This window comes from Lissotriton helveticus, chromosome 6 (genome assembly GCF_964261635.1).
Source record: "Lissotriton helveticus chromosome 6, aLisHel1.1, whole genome shotgun sequence".
In the NCBI taxonomy this organism is placed as follows: domain Eukaryota; kingdom Metazoa; phylum Chordata; class Amphibia; order Caudata; family Salamandridae; genus Lissotriton; species Lissotriton helveticus.
Genome location: NC_136067.1, coordinates 892,820,293 through 892,846,601, shown reverse-complemented (window position 1 = coordinate 892,846,601; position 26,309 = coordinate 892,820,293). Strand labels below are relative to the sequence as shown.

The following is a 26,309-nucleotide window of genomic DNA, read 5'->3' as shown; positions in this document are numbered from 1 at the left end:
GCCTCTCGCTGTAGCATCAAGAGCAGCCGAAACTCAGCTGAATGGCAACTGAAACGGTAAAGGGGCGCCCCACTACAGCAGACGAGCCTCCACCTAGGAAGGCCCATTCATGCCGGCTCCCCCCCCCTTCGGGCACCCCACGCCGTTATTCGGAGCAGTATTGTAGGATGGCCACACCAGTGCGGCAACTTGCTAGACATCACCTCGGTGGTAACCGAATCTCAACGCCTTGTGGTGTCTTCTATTCAGAAAACATTGTTATGCTGCCTTCGACCTATTCGCCGCAAGTGCGCACACAACTCAACTGCATAGCTTGCTAGACACCACCTCGGTGCCATCCGGATCTTGGAATGTCAGCACCTTTTGGTGTCTTCTCTTCAGAAAATATTGTTGCACTGCCTTTGGCCCCATTCGCACATCAGTCCGCTACTGACGCCATCTCACAGGCTAATGGGGCGCCCCACGCCGACTTTCAGCATTGTAGAATGACCACACCAGTACAGCAACTTGCTAGACATCACCTCGGTGCCATCCGGATCTCGGCGCCCCACTGCAGATGAAGTGCCTCTCAACTATGAAACCACCACGGTGACATCCGGATCTTGGCACGTTGTGCTGCCTTCGGCCTATTCGCACATCGGTCCGCTACTGACGCCATCTCACAGGCTAATGGGGCGACCCACGCCGAGTTTCAGCATTGTAGGATGACCACACCAGTACAGCAACTTGCTAGACATCACCTCGGTGCCATCCGAATCTTGGCATCTCAACGCCTAGTGGTATCTTCCATACAAAAAATATTGTTACGCTGCCTTTGGCCCCATTCGCACATCAGTCCGCAACTTAGACATCACCTCGGTGCCATCCGGATCTTGGCATCTCAGCGCCTTGTGGTGTCAGTCAGAAAATATTGTTGCGCTGCCTTTGGCCCCATTCGCACATCAGTCCGCTACTGACACCATCTCACAGGCCAACAGGGCGCCCCACGCCGACTTTTACCATTGTACGATGGCCACACCAGTGCCACAACTTGCTAGACACCACCTCGGTGCCATCCGGATCTTGGCATCTCAGCGCCTTGTGGTGTCTTCAAATCAGAAAATATTGTTGCGTTGCCTTTGGCCCCATTCGCACATCGGTCCGCTACTGACGCCATCTCACAGGCCAACGGGGCGCCCCACGCCGACTTTCAACATTGTAGGATGGCCACAGAAGTGCGACAACTTACTAGACACCACCTCGGTGCCATCCGGATCTTGGCGCGTTGTGCTGCCTTCGGCCTATTCGCACATCGGTCCGCTACTGACGCAAACTCACAGGCCAACGGGGCGCCCCACGCCGACTTTCAGCATTGTAGGATGGCCACACCAGTGCGGCAACTTACTAGACACAACCTCGGTGCCATCCGGATCTTGGCGCGTTGTGCTGCCTTTCGGCCTATTCGCACATCGGTCCGCTACTGACGCAAACTCACAGGCCAACGGGGCGCCCCACGCCGACTTTCAGCATTGTTGGATGGCCACACCAGTGCGGCAACTTACTAGACACCACCTCGGTGCCATCCGGATCTTGGCGCGTTGTGCTGCCTTCGGCCTATTCGCACATCGGTCCGCTACTGACGCAAACTCACAGGCCAACGGGGCGCCCCACGCCGACTTTCAGCATTGTAGGATGGCCACACCAGTGCTGCAACTTGCTGGACACCACCTCGGTGCCATCTGGATCTTGGCGCGTTGTATTGCCTTCGGCCTATTCGCACATCGGTCCGCTACTGACGCCGCCTCACGTGCCAACGTATTTTCTCCGCATTTTATACCCTATGCCGCATAACAGGTCATGTGACTTGTTTATAAAACTTTTCATTGGTTCATTTTACTTTTGGTTTCCTAATGATGGAACGCTTGATCATATGACCTAAAAACAACACTTTTCATTGGATGAAAACTTTTTTTTTTCCCAAACGATGAAAGCCCCACCTTGTTTCTGGATGTTTCAGACTGAAGCTGGCGTCAGCATGAGAGCACCACCATCTCGTAGCTCCGTCGTGGTCATTCCGCGAGCAATCATGGCAGCCGCTCCCCACCAGAAGCCTGCAGGAGTCGGGGCCCCCAAAACTTTTGATGAATTCTCAAGGCGGAGGGGACGCTTTCGAGAATGGGGTCCAAGACCTAGCAGACAAGCGTCCGATTTCCAAGGTGTCCCAGGGCCATTTCAGTGGACCAGGCCCAAAAAGGAAAGAGCCTGCCGCCATTTTGAGAGTCCTGTGACAGCCGCCTATCGCTGCACCGCAAGAGTGGGCGCAACTCAGCTGAATTGCGGCTTTTGACACAGTGGACCAAAAACGGACGGAATGGCAACTGAAACGGTAAAGGGGCGCCCCACTACAACAGATGACACTCCACCTGGAGAGGCCCGTTCACGCCGCCTCCCCCGGGGCGCCCCACGCCGTTATTCGGAGCAGCATTGTAGGATACCAAAACCAGTGCGGCAACTTACTGGACATCACCTTGGTGCCATCGTTCTGCTGCCTTGGAACTATTCGCACAACAGTTTGCTACTGATGACCCACCCCCCGCGACGCCCCACGCCGTTATTTGCTGGGTGGCAACTTACTAGACATCACTTTCGTGTCATCTAGATTTCGGCGCGTTCTGCTGCCTTGGAACTATTCGCACAACAGTTTGCTACTGATGACCCACCCCCCGCGACGCCCCACGCCGAAAATCTGGACGTTGTGCTGCGTTGGGACTATTCGCACAGCCGACCGCTACTTCGTTGTTTTTCCCTAAAAATGTTTATATGTTATTACTATTTTTGTTTTCTTGTATATATTTATAAATTATTAAAGTTTTATAATCTTACTACTTTGTCGGAGTGCTATATATTTTTAATGTGACACATAATTGTAAAAACTTTGATGTACAAAGAGTCATCCCTGGAATCTTCCGCTTCACGCTCGGTCCCCTCCCCAATCACAATACAAGATGGTTTTCAGATTATAGCAACGCTTATGCTGTGACGGATCTCATCGAGTGTGGGCCTTGATCTACTATAACTCCTTTGAAGAGGGGTGATTCTTTACAGCTGTGGCCATAAACTACATCTGCAGGGCTAGCTGATAGCCTAGGACCGGCCTGGACAATCGGACACAGAGGAAAAGGAGTGTCAGAGGGTGCGGTAGTGAATAGGACGAAAGGGAGGTGTCGGGCGGGCACAGGGTGTGATTCTCAGGGAAGAGCAGCGCAGATGGGGGGAGGTTTATTACCCATGCATAAGACAGAGAGCGGGGGTGACCACTGCCTGGGTGAGATGCTTGCGAGGGTGGGGAGCCATGCTAAGGATCGACAGCGTGCACAGAGTGGGTCTGGTCAAGGCATCTAAAATGGCTGCCGTGCACGACAAAAGTGTGGCATTTGAAAAAAGACAAGATGGCGCAGACAATGTTTTTCAACACTTCCTGATTTCCTTCGAATCGAACGTTAACAGACGTTGGGGCATATTACCAAAGTTAAGCGATATTTATCCCTAACGATGCATTGCAAAGATTTTTTTACCGTCAGAAATTATCGCAGATAAACCTTGCTATTACCAAGGTTTATCGCAAATACGATAAAAAACGACCGCAATGCATTAATATCGCTGAAAACTCAGCGATATTCATGCATTACCGAGCTAATGCTCTTAGCCATGTTATCCACCTCCCATTGGATAACATGGCTAAGAACTGCTCAGGGCAGCTGTTACTTTTTGGAGATATTCGCGCTTATCTCGAATATTTCCAAAAGTTGATAATAGGAGATAGCGATGTTAGCGACTGTTTCCAGTCGCTAACATCTTGGCATGCCCACTTTGCATGTCATTAGTGATAAATATCACTCACATGCAAAGTGGGGCCCAAGATGGTCGCTATCTCCTACTAGCCGTCGCTAACTGGTGTTAGCAACAGCTAGGTAATACAGATATAATTTTATCTCCGCGAAGCGGAGCGCTGTTACAGATATATATCTTGTTTTTGAACGTTAATTTCTCAAAATGCACTGAAGCACATATATTGAGACCTAGCAAAGGCACATCGGGCTACCAGTCCCTAATATTTTACCAAGTTTCGTGCAAATCCATTCAGCCGTTCGATTATTATTATTATTTTTTTTTTTTGCCCCGCGGGGCCCTTTTAAAACCTCCACATCAAACCTAGGGGGTCAGCGAGGATCTACTATGCCCCCTTATGGTCATTTGCCCCTTCGCTTTGGCCTCCTCTTGTCTCTCGATCCTACCGAGAGACAAGATGGCGGCCGCTACGGACTGTTTGGAATGTTTACAGACACCGGAGAGCCAATCAGCTTCGCTTCGCAAAGCTCCGTAACGCGAAAAGTACGCGAAGCGGTGCGCTGTTACAGATATATATCTTTTTTTGAACGTAATTTCTCAAAATCCACTGAAGCACATATATTGAGACCTAGCAAAGGCACATCGGGCTACCAGTCCCTACAATTTTGCCAAGTTTCGTGCAAATCCATTCAGCCGTTCGATTATTAATATAATTTTTTTTTTTTGCCCCGCGGGGCCCTTTTAAAACCTCCACATCAAACCTAGGGGGTCAGCGAGGATCTACTATTCCCCCTTATGGTCATTTGCCCCTTCGCTTTGGCCTCCTCTTGTCTCTCGATCCTACCGAGAGACAAGATGGCGGCCGCTACGGACTGTTTGGAATGTTGACAGACGCCGGAGAACCAATCAGCTTCGCTTCACAAAGCTCCGTTGCGCGAAAAGTACGCGTCCTGGAGCGCTGCCCGGTCCGCTGTTACAGATATATATCTTTTTTTAAACGTTAATTTCTCAAAATCCACTGGAGCACATATATTGAGACCTACAAAAGGCACATCGGGCTACCAGTCCCTACAATTTTGCCAAGTTTCGTGCAAATCCATTCAGCCGTTCGGGCTAAAAGTGAGGCCAACCGCCCTATGGAAAACTCAATGTTAAAAACACGTTTTGGGGCCCCCCTTTTTTCTCAGCCCCCCCTTGACGAACCCCCCCCAAATTTTCAAGGGCTGCTCAGAAACAAAATGTGCCATTTTCCTGAAAATTTCAGCCAATTCCGTCCACAAACGCCAAAGTTATTAGACATAGAATTTTCAAAAATCCCATAGAGAAAAAATCCTAACTATATATACCTACTGGCGACCGCCAGTAGGTAATGTGTGTGTGTGTATATGTGTGTGCATATATATGTGTATATGTTCTAAGATATATATATATATATATATATATATATATATGTCCCACCAAAGTGATCCTTCAACTCTGTGCGCTCAACTGTGGGTGCTCTGCATAGGGGCCGGATCCTGGCTCAATTCACAATTTTTTCTCCAAAGATGCAGCACTCAGGGTTTGAGTTTTAACAAGTTAAGGTTTATTTACTTCTCCAGCTCGGACCAACGCGTTTCAGCCTTACACGGGGTTTGTTCACGGTAAGTGAGCTTTCTTCTCTGTTCACTATTTATCCCAGTCTGCAGTTACGGTGGATTATGGGATTAGTAGTTGTTAAATCATAACCTATAATTCATTTTTGACATGTTTCGCATGCAATATTTAAACGCATTCGTTTACATCAAATACTTCATGATTTTGCACAGTATTCTGCTTGCGTAGCATTCTTACGCGCGCCTGAAGCAATATCTTGCTATTGTTCTCTATATATACAATTCCGTGGTATAGTACCCATCAGTCTATTACGAATGTACTCTTTTATGTATTTGTATGTGTATTTGGGTATAGTACCCCATTATACCATAGTTACATCAGTCTATCATGTTCTACCAAATCTTTACAGTTCTCAGTCTAAATGTACATGAAGCTCCTCATCGAAGTTCATCCCACGTGGCATTTTAGTCTTAAGTCTAATTATGAATTTCGATTCAATTTGTCTTAGTTTGCGCAGTCTGTTACCTCCTCGTTCATCCAGCTTAACCATGTGTATCCCATAGTATGACATCGCTCTCCAATCACTTTTTTGGCACATTGCCATATGTTTCGCAGTAGCATAGGACATGTCGTTATTTTTCACAGCCCTACTGTGTTCCAATATTCGTTTTTTCAGTGCACAGGTTGTGCTTCCAATATAGCATGACCCACATGTGCATTGTATAATATAGACCACATGTGTGGATGAGCATGTGATTTTTCCTTCAATGATTGTATTTTTCCCATTAGGTTCTTCAAAAGTATTTTTGTTTTGGCCAATTTTACATGCCTTACAGACATTGGATTTTCTGAATCCATTTTGCTGGTCAGTAAGCCAGTTGCTTTTCTTTTCAGATGTTTTTGCCTTGAAATGACTTTTGACAAGATGATCTTTTATTGACGGTGGTTTTTTATAACTTATCATTGGTCCTTCGCCTACTATCTTTCCTATATCGGGATCCCCCGATATTAGATGCCAATATTTTTTGAATTTGCTTTTTATAATGCCACTTTCTTTACTATATGTTGTCACAAATCGTGGTGGTCCTTGTGAGTCTTCTTTATGTACTTGTGTGGTTAGTATCATAGATCTAGTTTTTGTATTTTTGGCAGGAAGTAAATTGTGGGAATTACTGGGTATTCATTCATTAGAAATTTCTTCTCATCTTCATCCAGTAATCCTTCTCTTTGCCAATTATGCAGTAATTCATTTAGTTGCAGAGTCATCTGATTTATTGGGTTATTTTGTAGTTTTCTGTAATTTATGGGGTTCTCCAGTTGTCGTTTGGCTTCTTTTACATAATCCTGTGTGTCCATCAGTACAATATTGCCCCCCTTGTCTGCCGGTTTTATAGTTAAATTGATATCATCATTCAATGTTTTTATAGCATTTCTTTCTCCCTTTGTTAGATTCTCTCTGTTGTTCTCTTTTCTTGTATTTGAGAGTTTCTCTATCTCCTCAATTATGGCTTCTGAAAACATATCAATTCTATTGCCTGGTGACAAGGTGGGGCAAAATCTGGATTTTTTCTTTAGGCCACTTTTGACCCTTTGGTCAGTTCTGACATTCAGATCCTCCAACAGCTGGGTTCCCGAAATTTCCGTGGTACCTCGGTCATATAGTAGTCGGAATATATTCAGGAGATCAGTTATTTCTTCAATCTGCCAGTTTGATCTATTATCTGGTGGATCTCCACCTTCTGTTTCCAACATTTGTTTTGGTCGTCGCACATGAACTTTTGCTAATTTGAGCTTCCGTATGTATTTATATAAGTCAATTCTGACTTTAGTTGGGTTGAAATGCTTTTCAGGACAGAAGGAGAGTCCTTTGTTTAATAACGAGTTTTATTCTTCTGTCAATGTATGTTTTGATAAATTAATTATCAGGTTTTTTACTTTCGATTCCTGAGGGGATACGACCTTTTTTCTTTTTGCTCTTCTGGTTTTCCTTGCGCTGCGACAGTGGTGCTTGATCCTCTTCCTCGGGTCTGGGATGATCCTCTTCCGCGGCCCCCTCCTCTGGACAGGGTTTTGTCCAGGTTCCAGAGCCACACTTCTTCTAAAAAATCACGACCTGTGTTACTTGCTCCACTGTCAGATCCTTCAGTCTCACTTCTCTCTGATCCACTTGTACTTGTTGGTGTGCCTGACATATGTTGTGGCGGAAAATTCTTTTTAAGGTGGTCAAACCGTCTGGCAAATGTCAAGATTCTCCCTATTGCATAGTCTTTTTCATCCCTTTTGAATTTTCGCTCCTTCCGTTCTTCTATTTCGGTTTCGTATTTCTCAAGTCCGTCATTCATCTCTTTTCTCATTTTTGATGCCTCATCTTTATTAATTTGTTGTTTGATGTTTTCTTCTGTTTCATTGAGTTTAGTCGTAATATCAGCTATATCGATTTTGGCATGTTTTATCAAGATGCGCATCATGTTTAGTGAGCATTCTGTATTGTTTTCCACCCAGTCTTCAATTAGTTCTTTCTTGGTTTCTGGGTGAGTTGGCATTGTAAAAATCCTAAGCCCCCTCGGTATCCTTCTCACTTCAATGTATTTTTCTAATGCGATGACTTCCCAACTTTTATTTATTTATTTTTTGTATAATTTTTCAATTTGGTTGAACATTTGTTTTCCAATGTTTACTTGCGATACATTCGCACTGTTTGTGCTCGGCGGTTCTTTTCCCCTGCTTGTAGCAGTTTTAAACATGGTGTTTGCTTTATCGGCGCGTTTTGCTGCTCGCGCTTCCATATTGACACCGTTTGTGTTTTCCTTTGTAATGGCGTTTTTCTTATTGCATGCGAGTTTCAAATGCCCCCACAACCGAGCATCCGGAGTTAGTGAAACTGTCTCTTTGTTATTTAAACCCTTCTCCCCCGTTAGCCTCTCGAAACCGCCGTACTGTTTACGGATCGATTTCACTTGTGGGCTTCACGGGGACACATCGCTTTCACACAGCTTGTATTCAAATGGCCATCATCGCCACTCACCTCCGGGAGACTCCCCATTCGGCGGCGTCCTCCGACTCCGTCTCAAGGCGCTCAACCTTCGGTGATATTCATCAGGTTTCTCCTTCACGCTGTGAGAGTGGGCATATATATATATATGTGTGAGTGTGTGTTTGTGAGTTTTTGAATACCCCCTAAAGCCCCCAAATTCCCAATAGCACAGCAAAACCCATGATCACCCTGAACCCTAAAATTACCATTGGCACCCCAAAGTACATGTTCAAAAACACAAGCAGGAGGAATGGGAAACAAAAAACACATACAGGCCTATGGGCACTGATTATTCAAAAAAATTTACCCTGGCCACATGGCATATGGAACAAAGACGAATGATGGCCTATGGCAAACATACTGACAGACTGGCCAGACACCCATGGACTGGCCAGAGGCCTGGTAACACAGGACAAAACAGCATTTTTTTTACTTCTTTATTTGGCATAACAAAATACAATAGAAGTGACAGTTTATCAATAGAGGTTACAGTACAAACTTTGTTTTAAAAAAAAGCAAAGAAACAATTCATCAATCTAAAATCTACATGGTACAATTTAAGTGTACAGATAAAAAACAAACATCTCATATAACATGTCTCTCATCAGTCCACCCCATCTAAACACTTAGTTGATGCTACCCCTTGTGGTCCCTAATCTAAATGCAGTCCTTAAAAAATTAGTAATACAGAAGAGTGTAAAAGCATCTGGGCAAATTTTAAAAATAAAAGTGCCACCGGTGCTTATTTGAATCTGGCTTTTTTTAAAATACCCCTCAAAAAAAGTCTTCTGGGATGAAGATAAAATGGGCAGAATAAAACAAAGTGAAGGGTGTCCTGTGGAGACCTGTGATCACAGCTACAGGGTCCCTTCATCTGTGGAGAAGTGTGGCTCAATGGTTAGAGCAGCAGACCCTGATGCAGAAGTCTAGCCCGGGATCAGGGTTCAATTCCCCACCTCGGCGGGTCTTGGGCTCAAAATTCCACGGACCTGATAATTCTCGCCTCGGTGCCTATTCCAATCATGGAGTCCCACTCTGCAACTCTTGGCAATAGCTTGCTTAATCTCCACAACGGCCCCCACAACGCTAAGGATGCCTGGCCTCCACCTTGGGGGTGCCCAGGAGTGGACACCATACAGGGAAAGCCAGGATGGGTTCCACAGCGGTATTCTTACAAGCGTCTTGAGACCCTTGCGGGTGAGTAGTGCGCTATACAAGTATCAATTTACATTTCATCTCTGAGTGCGGTGTAAATCCTGCCAGCTCTGCTAAAACGTGAGGCAAAAGATTTAGCCTGAACCGAGTCATTAAAAATCTATCATGGGCACTACTTATACAGGACAGGTATGGTTCAATGCCCTCAGTGAACCTGGCTTCTAAGTGTTCTCTCACCGGTGCATCAGTGCATACTTAAAGAACCGGTCCTTAACCAGTGCCTTATCCTGCATGCTTATTTTTGAGGGGTTAGCAAATAAGTCTGCACATCCAATTTTCACAAAGGACTCCTTCACATATTTTAGCCAGGGAATTTTGAGTCCATGGTCCAGGAAGAGACATTCTTCTATAACCTGCCTGCTTAGTGCAGCCTCCTCATTTAACGAGATCTTTACCCAGCAAACTAGGGGGTTGACAGCCCACATATCCATAATGTAAAGGGCACCCAGTTCTTTGTGTACAATGTTGGCTGGCGTGCTTTGAGGGACTTTTAGCAGGGGCCTGAGATACTTGTTCTCCTCTATTAGTAATTGATTTGCCTCAATAAATCCCCACACCTCACTGCCATACAGCACTTTGGTGCAACACATGGAGCTGTACAGTTTCAGAATCTGCTCTGTGGACCACCGTTATCCCTTTGTGCAAATTTCAATATTGATCCGTTACATTTGGCCATAGTTCGGCACTTCTCTTCTAATAAATATTTCAAATTTAAACGCCCATCACATAAAATCCCCAGATACGAAAAGGACTGTACGTTACCTAAACAATGAGATCCAATTGTATAATTATAGGATTTACCTGGCTTTTTGCCCACTTCCATGATGTAAGATTTTGCCAAATTGGGAGACAAATCCAGGTTCTCCATAAAAGATACAAACCCATCTATTAGGATCTGCAGACCTTTGGGGGTGCGTGCAAGGAGTACCTCGTCGGCTGCCTAAAACAAAACTGGAATTCAACGGGTACCTATCCTTCGGGTGTCTGCCTGAAAAGTGCCTAGTGCGCGATCAAGATCATTTATGTATAGCGTAAACAGAAATGGAGCGAATATGCAACCCTGTCTGACACCACTAGAGCACGTAAAGGGTTATGTTTTATTTCCAGCCTGACTGTATCTAACCGTAGCAGTGGTATTCAAATGCAAAGTTTTTAAGTTGTTAATAAGCCAAGCCCGCCCATTAGTGCCCACAATTTCCCTCTATTAACTCTGTCGAAAGCTGCAGTTAGGTCCATAAATGCCAAATACATCGTCCCTGAACTGACTACTGTGTATTTGGCTGAAATAAGGTACAGGTTGAAGCATTGGTCGGTTGTATATTTCCTTGGCCTAAAACCAAATTGAAGATCAGTTATAACTTGATGCTCATCAGCCCAGTCCATCAGCCTACTTAAAATCACCCGCCCTAGTACCTTCGCTGACACATCAATGAGAGAACTCGGGTGGTAACATTGTGGGTTATCCTTATTACCCTTTTTTAAAATGGGGACAATCGTGGCTGTGGACCAGGAGGCTGGCATTACTGTGTCCACTGCTGCATTAATCACCCTAGTCAGGATTGGAGACCAGAGATTCACGGTATTTATAAAAAAAAGTCAGGTGGGATCCCATCTAGGCCAGGCGCCTGGTTCCTACTTAGCCCTCAATTCACGTTTTGGCCTCACCCATGGCTCTCCTTGATGTTGCCTTTCACACTGAGCAAAAGACAGTTTTATATCCCTCCAGATAAAAGTTATTATTGACGGGTTCCCATGTTTCTTGCAGACAAATAATCTGGAAATCCCATATATAAAAAAGCCATTCTGCATCCTTAAATTTGGTAGATAGGCCTGCTATGTTCCATGAGAGGATTTTAATTTCTTTTTCATTTGGCCTTACTACGCTATCAATTGCCTGGATACTATTTGACATGGGAACATTACAACCTGTAGGCCATAAATGGTGTGGCCTTTCACTGTCCCTGCGGTAGTCACTTCTCTCCTCCTCCCTCGATCTGATCTGAGTTAGTTACGGGAGTACAAAAATTCTATCACCTTTCCTCGGTCGACCTAGTCAATCAATATCATTTAGGTCGTTGAGGTCTCTAAGTGGTGCAAAGGCATTACTTTGCAATGGTGCATTGCCCCAACCAAATGAACCCTCTTGTCAATATACCTTTCTATGATGTTGATTCGGGAAGGGCGAGGCTCTATAGAAAAAGTCCAACGGGAGCAGTTTAACACATACAATAGGCCCCAAAAGAGCAGTTATCAGAGGCTCCAATAGCTCCAATTGGTCAGTCATCCCCAAACTCCGCACCGGTGTGATTATTATTGTTACCACTATTATGAGTCTGATTCAGTTCTGGAGTCGGTTTATCAGGGGGCCGACCTGCTTGAGGTTTTAGTCTGGGTTTTTGTTTTTGCTTTTGTGTAGCTCCTCCCCTTGGGCATTTCGCAGGTGGCTCTCCATTACCAGCAGTTGAGGACTTTGAGACATTTATCGTTCTTTCCCTGGCAACCCTTTTGGATCAAGTGATGACCTCCGCACAACACAGGCCAGATTTATTTGCGTTGTGTCCCGTGGTACGGGACAGTGGATCTTCAACCAAAATGTGTGACAGGTCGGGCTCATTAATCCTGCACTGTGTACTGCAGTAATAATGGAATCAACCTGCACGAGTGTGGTCGCCTCTGATGCCACTAGCAGGGAGTCAGGGGGGCCGATTAAATCCCCATTTTTACTGAGGCCAGGGATGATGTGATGCAGATAATCCACAGGATGCTGTGCACCCTCGGGGGATTTAGCCGTAACTATGCCTCCCATCGAAAACCGTTTCTGGGCCGCAAAGGTATCCAGTGAGAGTCTTTTTTCAGTGAGCTGGATCTGATGAGTCAGGACTGATTTGGCTCTTGTCAAAAAAGCGTCCAATGTCCTCACACAAACCCCCACCAGTAGGCCTGTAACCTTATGTTTATTCATGCTTGCGGCTAGCTGTTCCTCAAAATTGAAGGCCCACAAACTGAATCAAAACGCATAGGTACCTTGTTTTAGTAGCAAAGATCCACCTTGGTGTTTGCGTTGGTGTAGAAAATCACAGGGTAATGGCCCAGCCCCACCTCTTTCTGGCTCTGACGGGCTCATACAGGCTCGCCCTTGGCCCGGGCGCATCCCGCGGTGCGGGAGGCAGTGGCAGCCTTTAGGCGCTGGCTGGCGCACAAATGAGGTGCGGCTCCTGCCGCGAGGCCCCCTGGGCCTGGTAGTCCTTGTGCTCTGTGGCGAGAGTCTGGCAACATCTGATACAGTCTGATACGGCATCCCACGGTGCAGGAGGCAGTGGCGGCCTTTGCGCCGGATGGTGCGCAAATGAGGCACGGCTCCTGCCACATGGCCCCCTGTGCCTGGTAGTCCTTGTGCGCTGTGGCGACAGTCTGGCAAAGTCTGAAACATTCTGATACGGCGTCCCGCAGTGCGGGAGGCAGTGGCGGCCTTTAAGCACCGGCTGGCTCGCAAATGAGGAACGGCTCCTGCCGCGAGGCCCCCTGGGCCTGGTAGCCCTCGTGCGCTGTGGCGAGAGTCTGGCAAGGTCTGATACAGTCTGAAACACCATTCATTCAGTAATGCCATAAACAAAAATTAACACACTTCTTCCAAAGGCATCAAATATATTACCCTACCTAAACTCTGTTTGCAGAATAAAAAATTAAAGTACCCCAAACAAAACTCATTTTGTTACTTAATCCATTGCTATCCATGACCTAAATCATGTTTCAATTCAACAGACACAACAGAAACAGTTGTTTCATGCACCCATGACTAATATTGGTCCTACTGGCTGGAAAGTCCATTGGCACACTAGGCAACATAGTAAACTAAATGAATATTGGAAATGTATTTAAATAAATTGAGAAAATGTACTAAACCGTTAAATAGCTAGGCCTATACTGAAACTGCAGGCCACCCACCACAATAAATTTAAAAAAGTTAATAAAAGTACAAAAAATTCTTGGTGCATGCCCCCCAATCAAACAAACAACACCATTATACACCACTTTTTTAACTTATTTTGAACAGTCCTTAAATCCAGTGGTACATATATAGCAGACAAGGAGAGAGATCCGTCCAGCTCCAAATCCAAACAAAAAGTGACCAGGAGATGGACAAGGCACTGGGAGGTGCCGGCTGGATAGCCTGCTGGCAAATGGAACTTCTGGGGCACTTCCTTCCTAAGAAGCATTGAAATTTTTTTTTTAAAAAAAAGGCTTCTTGCATCAAAAAAACAACTCTTGTGGCCCGCTGGAGAAGAAAATCCACTCAAAAAGCCTCTTTGCTGCTTCTCGAACACGAAAGCTGCTTGAGCGTTGCCATCGCAATCAGCACTACATTGGCGCCATCATGGTCAGAAGCCATGTGAGCGAGTGCAACATATTGCGAACCTCACTAGCTGCCTGAGATTATCGTGGCACTCGCAAGCAAGCAGAACAACAAATCTCGCACACAACCAGAAAAAAACTTTTCTTCGCGCCTGAGAAGACAGAATTCAGCAACTTATTGCTCTTCTGCGGAGCGCAGTGTACTGAATTCCATAAACACAGAGTTTCCTACCCGAGCCTAGCTGAGATATGTGTTGGTTATTGTGTGCTTCTTTTCACAATGGGTTGAGGCACATCCCACCAAAAGGAATGATAGTCTCAAGTAGTAAAGTTGCTGTTGAGGGAGTTGATACAAAGATTTGGCGTCCCGACTTCTTGGGAATCAAATCGAGGCACGCACTTCAATGATGAAGTGCTGAGGATGTGCTTTCTGGTTGGAGGTTGAACAGAGACTGCATTGTAGTTACCGGCCTGAGGGTTCAGGTCTGGTAGAGCAGGGCAATCAGACCCTGATATCAAGATTTGTCAAAGTGAGTGCGTCTACGTCTTTGAAATGGCCAGATGATTTACTGTTGGTGTTGATGAGTCTGCACAGCATACCCGATCATAGGAAGAGGTCTGAATCCCCTTGAGATCATCAGGGTAAAGGGCAATGCGATTGCCAGCTGTACCTGCAAATGTGCTAGTAGATGTTACTGATGATCTGATACTAGATTACTGCAAAGGATTGGCTGACGTGGTGCATTATGTATCCAACCAGGTTGAAAATACTACAGCCCCATTACATCAGGAGCACTGCCCTGACCTAAGTTCTGGAAACTTGGTGGTTGTGAAGAAGCACGTATGAAAGGCGTGATTGGGGCCTTGTTGACGTGGGCCATTACAAGTTATGCTAATAACTTAACCTGCTGTGAAGTGCGGAGATCTCTGCAATTGGCTCTCTGCTGCCCATACTGCAGGGTTTCATGTCCCCTTGATAAAATAACAGCACCTCTTCCAGAAGAGCCAGTGGTGGTCGAGAGATCACAGGAGCAGGATAGTTTAGCTATAGGAGGACAGCCAGAAACTGAAATAGCACTTTATTGGCCTGAAGAGGGTTGCGGAGAGTTGGATGACGAAACTGCTGAAGAAAAACCTAATGCAGTGGCTGTAACAGAGATAGACTTGGACCCTGATGAAAGGCCTTGTGCTAGAGAATTGAAAGGGGCAGCAAAAGAACATTGTCTGAGAAGGCAGAAGAGGGGAAAACATGTCTTGCAAGCAGAAAGTGATCCCTAAGGAGATAGAAGATTCAGACTTGAGTGAAGAAGGAGAAGAGACAACACTCAGGAAATCGAAGTGAAAAAAGGGTCCTGACAGAGGTACTTGTTGTAATCCGCTTGGTACTGCCTTACCTTGCTTTTTCCCCCTCCCTCTTTCTTCCCTTGGAATGTTCTTACAGTTGGTTAGTGAAGATTCCACAGCTGCCTCTAGCCGGCCAGAACCTGTTGGTGGTGTAAGACGTATTAAAGATTCTTCCTCATCTATTCAGTGTTAGGCCTTTTTAACACTGGTGACAACTAGCTGTGTGGGGGCAGCCACACCACCATCCCCAGCTATATCCTACCTACTGTGTACAGCCACACTCCAGTGACAGCGGTAATTACGTTTGACGACCTCTTCATTTTAAGTTTCGGACAACCCCTGAGGTAGTGTACTTCTATTTTCTTAAGATATTTGTGTCTTCTGGTACATCTCCATTAGATCTCAAGAACTCTTACCTGTGTGCAGTGGTTGCTCTCTTGCTTTGGGTGGTGGTACATGTGTTGCTGCATCGTCCGTATTAGGAGTGCTGTCTCTGTGATTATGAGGGGTGTCTCTGTGCCCTGCTTTTCTCCTAGCTTATCCATCTGTATTCGACGAGACTACCCAGAGAGGCTTTCCGCTCTCTGGAGTATGTCAGTTTGGAGGCTTGTCGTTTTGAGGTGATCAATCGGTGAGCACATCCTAGTGTCCAGATCCCTCCGAGACCATCCATAGTACTGGTTTTCCACTTTCTGGATCTGCGCCTGTCCATTGTCTGTTGTTCTGCTCCAGCTGGCTTCCACAGCATTGGAGAACGTGCACAATTGGGCAAGCAGCTTTGCTTTTCCTTCATCAGCACCTGACTGAGGTACCGACCTATGCATTACTGTTTTGGAAGTCAGGGTGTGTGCGAGGCAGGGGCTGCTTTGTTGCTCCATCTTAGTTTGATGCTGACAGGCACAGCAAGCCGCCTGCCTTCTCTCAGCCTATTTTCCTTCACCGACGGGCACAACAGGCTTATTAGTTGCGAAAAACAACTCATTTACCGCTAACAGGCACAGCAAGCTCATCACTTACCAGATACGCCTTATTTCGCTGACCGGCACAGCAAGCTCATCAGTTACCAATGCTGCCTCATTTAGCTGACGGGCGCAACAAGCTCATCAGTCACTTGTTTTGCTCCTTTTCGCTGACGAGACCAGCCCACTCGTCAATTGCTATATCCGCCTCATTTCGCTGACGAGCACAGCCTCTAATCAACAGTAGTAGGTGGATTTATCACACTTTACTCATGCTGATCAGCACAACAGGGTTCTGGACTTAATCCCTCTACAGCATTGACTAGTGAATTTCATAAGCAGTTTACTTTAATTCATATATTTTCTAAGCCTTCCTTGTATTTACCCCATCCTTCTATTTCTATCAAGCTTAGTTAACGGTGTTTTTTTTCACATGGCTGCTTTAAATATGTCCTTACCACCTCCATTTTTAAATGGAGTTGGTGAACCAAATATCCCTTGGAACGAATGGAAAGATTTATTTGAGTCTTACCTCATGGCTATTGGGGGGACACATATTCTCACTTCAGGAAACAGCATATACTGTTTCACAATTTAGGTATTGAAGGTCGTAAAACCTTCAAAACATAAAAGATTCTGAACAAGAAGTTGACAAAGGGGATGGTGATTTCAATGTATATTCAGCCACTATGAACAAGTTTAAGAAACATTTTGTTCAGGCCATTAATGTAGTATTAGAGAGACACAAATGTTTCTCAGGAGTGCAAGGCAAAAATTAAAAATTCAGATCTTACATTACTGTGCTTAAGGGTTTGTCCAACACCTGTGATTTTGGGGTCTTGACTGACTCACTTATCAGGGACCATTTTGTGAGGTGCGCTAATAACCCTAAAACAAAAGAGAAATTATCAGCGGGTAACCCTGATCTCAAACAAGCCATAGAAATAGCGTTGGGAGTAGAACATACCACAGAATACAAAGGCAGGAGCACTGTAGGTAAGAGTTATGTTACTGAGAAGGGTTCCAATCTTTTAGGTTGGAAACACCAACAGGAACTCGGTATCAAACTTGACCCAAACAGCCCAGATTAAGTACTTTTAGTTGATCGTTATTTATGTGATCAAGACATTTGTGAGGAATTCCCAGAGGTCTTTATGAATAAACTAGGTCTACTAAAAGACTTCCCACACCACATAAAACTCAAAGACAAGGCTAAAGCTGTAGCACATAAAATAAGTCCCATTCCACACATCATGCAGTTTCCCTTGAAAAAGAGTTGGACCGGTTGTTAGAATTGGGTGTTATAAAACCTATAGAGAGTTCCCAATTGTTGGCTTCAATCGTTATCATGTCCAAATCAGCTAGTAAGGAAGTCAGGTTATGCATTTAACTCAGTGATTTAAATAGAAATATCTGAGTAGACAGACACCCGCTTCTGAGGATTCATGAGATTTTAACTCTCAGCATGGATGTCAGTTATTTCAGTGTCCTCGATCTATCCTCAGTGTATGACCAAGTGGAACTGCACCCTGAATCCCGGCACCTCACTTCGTGCATCAGGCCCCTAGGTGCATTTCAATATTTACGTATGCATTTTGGGCTGGCATCCGCTGCTGCTGCACTTTCAAAGAATTATGCAGCATATTCTCAAGGATGTCCCCGGCATTTTTGCTTCCAAGATGACATTCTTATACATGGAAAAACATAAAAGAACACAATAACATGCTGAGACAAGTTCTACACAAATTGCGTGAGGCAGGTCTTACACTAAAGAAAGAGAAATGCCAAATTGGAGTAGGCTACGTGGAATATCTAGGACATATCATTTCCAGAGATAGCATAAAGCCAAAGAAGAATTTAGTTGATGCCATCCTAAATACTGTTGCTCCCACCAATGTTGAAGAACTTAAGTCTTTCTTAGGCCACTCAGGATAGTATTCCAAGTTTACACAAAACTATGCCAGCATGGTGGAACCCCTATGGAACTCAGAGCAAAAAGAAACATTTGTATGGGATGAAGACTGTCAAGTAGAATTTGTTACCATCAAGTCCTTTATCACAAACGCACCTTTTTTAGGCAGGTTCGACAGTACGAAAGCTAAATTCTTGTCTAGGGATGCCAGTTATAGAGGGTTGGGAGCCAGCCTCACCCAAAGGATAGGAGCAAGTTGTTGCTTCTGCATCAAGTACACTGAAGGGAGCTGAATATCATTACTCTGTGGTAGAGAAAGAAGCCCTTGCTTGTTTCTTGGCCATCGGATACTTCAAGTTTTTCTTATGGGGCATACCTTTCACTGTTACGACTGATCATAAACCCCTCAACTACTTCTCCATGACCAAAGGCTCGAATAGGACCACACCTAGGATCTCAAGATGTATTTTGGGGTGCGAAAGTTACCATTTTAAGGTGAAATATGTAGCAGGTAAACAGAATGTGGTGGCCAATTTCCTTTCTTGGGCTCCTCTTAATGTAAGTGCTGACACCCCCGTGCTAATGGGTTGGTGGAAAACATGAACAGGGTCATCAAAGAGTCTTTACAAAGAGCAGAAGTAACTAATCCTCCTGCCAAGTTTGCTTTGCAAGAAATTATATGGGCCTCCAGAACTGCACCCAATAGCGTCACCTTTCATCTCCTTAAAGGGTAGAAAACCCAAGACTAACCTCACTGCTGGATGGTTATGAAAAGACAGTACATGTTGTGTAAACAGATCGGAAATTGACAAAGAATCGACCTGCAGTAAAGCAAATACAAAACCAGATATGACAACACAAAATGTGTCAAAACATAGATGTTCAAGCAAGGTGAATGCGTACAACTTGACTTTCCCAAGGTGAGCAGAAACAACTACTCCCAGTTCTCTGAACCTCTCAAGATAGAAAGCATGGGAAGAAATGTGGTCCAGTTAGAAAATGGACAAACGTGGGGGATGGACAAAGGGGTAACATGCAATTCTCCCCAGGTATTTCTTAATGAATCCAGTACTGATGGTAGGCGGTTAGAAAAGCCAACTGGTTCCCCTCGTAGGTCACCGAGGAACAGTGGTTTTTCCATATATCACAAGGACAATAATATTGGTTAATATCTGACTATTGGTATACGCTGTAATGCTTTCAGTTATTCGTTTCATACCTTGGAGGTACTGAAATTTTAACTTTCTAGCAGTTTTGCGATTTCCCTTTCCCCTCCTTTCTTCCTCTTCTCCTGGTACTTTCTTTTCTACCTTTCCTGCCCAGGGATGTGTGTTGTAATCAACTTGGTAGTGCCTTATCGTGCTTTTTCCCCTCCTTCTTTCTTCCCTTGGAATGTTCTGACAGTTGGTGAGTGAAGATTCCACAGCTGCCTCCAGCTGACTGGAACCTTTTGGTAGTGTATTAAAGATTCTTCCGCAGTTTTACATATTTTTAACAGTACTCATCCTCTGAATGGACATATTTATCACAAATGACAGGGAGAAAGAGTTCTGGAAATATTGGGATCACTGTGAAAGTTCAAATAAAACTTCAGGAACTTGATCTCTAGTTTGACGTTACCTTGGAACTTCCTTCGTTGACAAGACAGCGTGCCTTGAGACATCTCATCTTAGATATAGCTGGATTTCCCTTTTTAGGTGCAAATAATTTTCCTGTGCTAATTTATGACCTTAGGCATTTCATACCGGGACTAATAGTGAGTGAAATAGAACCTTTTATTATTAAAGGCATTTCATACCCTTTGTGTCAGAATTTCACCTTGTTTTTCAGCAGGAGCTACAGGATGACATGAAGCTAAATCCCAACTTCACCTTTGCACCTTTGCACTAGGAAACCTAACATTAGTCAACGTTTTCCAAGCCTGATGGGGAAGAGGGGCTGGGAAGAAACAAAACAATGTTGCACGCAGGTGACTCCGGAATGCAACTGTCCATATCTGCCAAATGAGGTTCTTTCTATAAGAGTAAGTGACAGGGTATGCGAGAATACCAATGTGTCTATATGTGCATTACTACTTTTAAAAATGTACCTGTGTATACCTTATTTAATACCCTCTCACTCTTTTTGGTAGATTAGAGTAGAAGGCCTATCGGTATCTGCATGTGCTGCCCTAAAAGGAAAGACAACATATAAATAATGGAAAGAACAACCAACCAACCACTTGAAGGTAAGCCTTATTGGCATGTATTACGTATCTATCATTAGACTGTGAACCAGAAAAAGTAGGTCCCACACAGAACTCATAGGACAATTCTTAGGGCATTCATTAACTTCATGTTAGTCTACTAGTAATTATTTCCAATAAAAATGTGGATCAAAAGAGAAAACAAAAATACAGGGTGTTTGCTATAGAATATTGAAACTGAATACTGTTCCTCCAGATATAATCCCCAGCACATTCACTAATTGGCATTTGATTTTAACTTCTGTCTTTTTTGCAGGAGTAAATATATCAAGGAAATCATGATAGTCTCCCTTGTTTAACTTCAAAAGCTCGCAATTTCAGATAAGTAAATTTTGTAAAATGTTCAGAACAACGCTAAGAACGTTAGTTTTGTTTTTTAGTCACTGATACTTTAAATGTAAGCTTGTTGACTTTTTCCTCCTTAGGTTCTCCTGGAAGAAACCACGCACAAAAGCCCTTGTAACTGCCAGACAATTTAAGGGAGAAAAATGAAGAGACATGCTGATGCCTTAGAAAACCCGATGAACAATACCAAGGACGACACAGTAAGGAGAGGTGGCCCAGAATTCATTTGAGTGAGAGTACGACACCTGGAAGCTGCTGGCACATAAATACTACTTTGCCAAGCATCTTCCTACTGTGCCTGTTTGCCTCTCATGTGAGTCAGCTCCACCCCTGCCATGCCCCCTGGCTGGATCGCAACAGGCCTGACACTTTGTAAGAAGGAAAGAAAAGTACAGAGGCTCAAGGAAACAGAAGGAGCCTAGTGGTCGACCTCAAAGCTGGAGAACTGGGTTCGAGCCTCGGCAGGGATGCTCAACATTCTGTGATTCTGGGAAAATCACTTATAATTTCTAATTCTGTGTGGTGAACCCTGCTTTGCTTGCGGAGTTTGCAGACTTTTCTGCACTCAGCGTTACATGGAGCTTGTGGAGTTCCCAAAAACTCTATATGGAGCTGAGTTTTTTCCCTCACTCATGTTCGTCAATGTTAAGTTGGCGAGCAAGGAAAATCCACCTCCTGGCAAGATTCTTCCATGTTGCGATCGTCAATATCAAGTTGGTGAGCACAAGCTCGGAAAATCAACTTCCCAGCAAGATTTCTCAAAGCGGGCAGTCAGATTTCTCATTGCAAGTGGTCGTGTATGCTTGTGACCGCTCGCGTTGAGAAACCATCCGTTCATGTTGAGAAAGCTGCCGCTCGAGTTAAAATCTACTCGAGCTGCAGAAATTAAGCAGCGCCCGCTTGCGATGTTCATGGTGCCACCTGAGAGGATTGCACAGTGCGTACACGAACCTGGCACTGAAAATCACTGCAAACTGTATTTATCTATCGCACTCCAGCGCATGCGGAGCTCCACGTAGCACGGTGGAGTTCTTTTTGCACTTCACGGAGTTCTGTGTAGTGGATCTCCGCAAGCTCAGCCCAGGATTATTTCTCTCCCTGTGCCTACCAAAATGTATGTGTCTATCTGTAACGCAACTGGCACTCATGTATAGCGCTCTGATACCTTCGGGTTGAGTTTGCAGTATATAAAACTCCCCCTCCCCCAAAAAAGGTTATTTTTAGAAGAACGCGGAGAAGGACTAAAGTACATTCATGAAGATTCAGTATATTTTGTTGCATATGTTTGAAAATTGCTTTTGCTGTTTGCACAGGTGGAAACCGACAGAGAAGTCTCTGCAGATGCTACGTTAGACCCATGGTTAAGATTCCAACCTTACTACTAGTAGGCATAGATACATCATAGTAGGTAAACACAGGGCTTTAGTTGTAATATTAGTTATAGCGCTTATAGGGTTATTTCCAGTGTCTCCTAAGTCTACTAGAGACCCTACCATGCAAACCTTTTCTGATAGTAGCATAGAGTTGTGGACGGTTAAGAAATTAAACACAGATGTATCGTGAGGTGATTGTACCTCAATTGCTTATTTTAGACTGCTTTATGGGTATATTGATACAATGAATGCCATTGATATGGTATTTCTTGGAGTCTTCTATTAAGTAAATTTTATGGAGAAGGCAGTTTCCAATAATATTTTTCAAATTATGATGTAGTTCTCCCACAAGTTCCCCTGATCAAACATTTAAATGAAAAATCTTATTTTAAAAGTGCAGAAATTGCAGGCAAATATGTTGTGTCTCTCAAGTCATTCAAAACTGCTTATGCATATAGACACATTTTCACTTGCTTGATGTCAGATGTGGAAAAGAAATCTTTGAATTTGATGGAGGAAAGATGGAGAGAACTGGATCGTAAAAATCACAAGTGGGGTAGTGAAGAAATTGAACATCAGGAAAAAGGAAATGTACCTGCCTTGCTTTTTATTGGAAACACAAAGGAATGTTGTGTATACATATTGATTAGAGTTACATAGATGTGTTGTTTCTATGGGAGAGCAAATGTGAACATACGTTTGAAGCGAGAGAGGAACCTTTTTGTTTCCTGGAGGGATAGGATCCTGTGGTTCCTGCAGTCTATTTTATTTGTGGACAAACTGCATATTTTCCCAAAGATTTATCCTGTGGAACAGTTTAATGATCCTGTATGGGAAGAGAAATCAAGAACTAAGTAAGGTGCTAGTGAAGCAGAATGGTATGGGATATTTTTGTTGCCATAATCTTGTGTGTGGAAGTAATTTTAAATGATTGGAAAATTAGAAAGCTGTCTAAAATAGTGGGCACATTGGATACAAACACAGCTAATTTTGTATTACTTGTAAATACTAAGATGATTGCAATATGGTCTATGGTCTGGCAGAACTGATGTGTGTTACACCTTTGGCTCGCAAAAGAGGGTGGAATTTATCAGATGTTGAAAGTTCAGCAATTCTGTACTTATATTCCAGACAAAAGTAAGGGCCTAGAGAAATGTATTAGGAATATATCCAGGTTGACAAGGAATCTGAAAGAATTGGAAGTGACAGGTGCTTGGGGAGCTTTTCAAAATTGGTTTGCTTTGGTAGGTCAATGGTTTGGAAGCTTGGGAAGTGGAATTGTGGGCGCCATTTGAAAGCTCGTTTGATAATTGCCCTTTGTGCGTTATTCCTAATTCTGATCTTTAAGGGGAATCAGTATGCACAAGTTAGACAGGGAGTTCAAGGAGTGAAAACAAAGAGAGCACATGTGGGGTTAGAAGAAGGTCAGAGCAGGTATAATACCACAAGGTTTTGATTGGTGTAATCTAATAATGATCGTATTCTAATCTGTGATGGCTTGAGCGCCATCTGAGGGGGGATTGGAGTAGCATCATTTTGGCTCCTTCCTTCTACGTTTGACTGGGCCATTCATATATATTTACATTTCACCTTATGTACTCGTATAACGCAATAATACTAATGAGATGTGGTTACCAAAGGTATATGAAGTGCATCTATTGTGCATTTTTGACATAAATGTGTGTGCATATTAATGTTTTTCCTTTTCAGAAACCACTGGATTGCTTATATTAATCTTCTGTAATTTTACATAGACATGTGGTTTGCTAAAATGCATTCAATGCAGTGGATTAGTGAGAATTACTTATATGTGTGTTTAATGTTTTATTTATAAATTGTGACCAGTTAACGTTTTTGCTTAATACCATATGTATTAGTTTATTGTGCTACATATAAGAGTACAGTCTAAAAGAAGCTTGAGTCCTTTATTAAATATTTCATTTATTGGATTATATGTAGGTTGTAGACCTAAAATGCATTTAAAGAGAAATGTTAAGTCAGCATGATTGTATGCCTTCTGCTGATAGTAGAATAGAGACATTTAATATTAACGTGGAAGCTGTTTTTCTGCATGTTTCTCCTCTGCGGATGAAGACCAAAGGCATTTGTTAGCTAGTGAAAAGCCCATTGTATTTCTGAGATAGTAAGGTGGGGAAGAACTGACAATGTCAAATAATTCTAATGAAGAACAAAGGGAGTGTTACCAGTTGGTACTATCAAACAAAGGGAGGAACCAAGGATGCTTTGGAAGTGGAGACTGGAATATGGGAGTAGTGCTCAAGGTGCCGAGTTCTTTTCTGGGAACTGGACACATACTGTGATATGTATGAGGCTATATTTCCAAACATTCTTTGTGCATTTTAATTAGTTAACCCACCTTGGTGATAGTCAGATTCCCTATGGGCTTAGAGAGGTACAGAACTCCTGCAATGCAATGTTGCAAAAACGGAGGTGATGCTGTTCGGTGAGGCCAAACTCCTGTGGTCCCCCGACTGGTGGCCGCAAGATCTTGGCCCAGTCCCAGAGCCCAAGCAGGTGGTTAAAAATCTCGGTGTGCGTCTGGACCAGGAGCTGTCCCTGAAGCAACATGGCAACCAAGTGGTGGGGTCCTGCTTCCATGTCATCGGAATGCTGAGGAAAGTTTTTCCCTTGCTCCCTGACTCAACCAGGAGGACGTTAGTGCAGGCCTTAGTGTTGAGTCGCTTGGACTATTGCAATGGGTTGCTTCTATCAGTAAATGAGGGAGTAACTGCCAGATTGCAGGTAGTCCAGAATACCGCGGCCCGTCTTGTTCTAAATCAGCCCTCTCGCACCCCCTCCAAACCCCTCTTGAACACCCTGCATTGGGTTCCCATTAAGCAACGGGTGAAGTACAAGACTTGTTGCATTATATACAAGTGTCTTCAGAAGAAAGTCCCTGTGTATTTGTCTAACAGATGTTTCCCCTATAAACCTTTGAGATCCTTGAGATCTAGTGAACAAGCCCTGCTGCAGGTTGCGAGAGCAAAAAAGGCTAGACAGGGTGGTAGAGCCCTCTCAATTGCTGGCCCAACGCTGTGGAACAGCCTCCCACTTTCCTTGAGACTTTCCAAGGAGTATCTCCCGTTCAGAAAACAGTTAAAAACCTTTTTATTCCAAAACTAGTGTAAATTTTATATACCTACTGCTATGCGCTGGAAGGTTGCCAAAGGCGAGGAGATACTCCTTTGGGAGGTGATCCTAGCGCGTTATAAACCCGCAAATAAATAAATAAATAAACTCTATTTACATTTCTGATTGTGTGACTTAACACTATACATCACTCCTTACCTATAGAACTTCTGCAGAAGTTCTGATGCTGACACCTTTCTTGCTTTCATGATTTAATATGGGTTTCCCTATCCTTAGTTTGGTGTAGGGTTTAGTAGATGTTGCAAAACGTTTCCATGTATGTGGAGAAAGATCTAAACCATTTGTTTAGTCATCAAATACTTTTGCCTATATGTGCATAGCTGCAACAGAAATCCTTATATGCTCTTTGCTGTGGAGGACCAATACTGTAAGACGTTTTGCTCTTCCTATGATAATACTTTATTTTTACAGTATGTTTTTGGGATTGATTCATATTAGTTTGGGAAAACATCCTTTACCCCGCAGTCACAACAATTACCTGCCTTTACAACGCAGTCACTATCCCTACTGCAAAGATACCACAAGTTCCTTTAAACCCGCAAGTGGTTACAATGACTTTCTTTAGGGGGTGCGTTGTTGGCCTGGTTTTGGAATTTTGAGTCCCTACTGTTGTGTAGACTGAAGTTGGAATAGTAATTTATACTATTCCAAAGTCCAGCACCTCCTAAAGTAAGTTGCTGTAATAATTTCCATGGTAAAGTAACATGTAGTAACGCTGCAGTCTCAGTGGTGACTGTGCTGTAAAAGCATGTGGGATACATACATGCGGAATTCCGTCACACAACTATTAGTTTGGCTTTAAGTTTGTAATAAATCTTTTAACTTCAAGTTACTGAGGCAGAATTTTTTGGTGTGGTCCTAATGATCACACTGTACATTGAGATATAAATTGTTGTTAACCATTTTTCCTCTCAGACTGCTAAAAAGGTCTATT

General features: G+C 43.8%; 1 protein-coding gene across 1 annotated transcript in view; it reads right to left on the bottom strand.

Annotated features, from left to right (window-relative positions):
- LOC144763172 (amine sulfotransferase-like) overlaps window positions 1-26,309 on the bottom strand; it is a 405,236-nt gene that overhangs the window by 111,342 nt on the left and 267,585 nt on the right. The window lies entirely within an intron of this gene.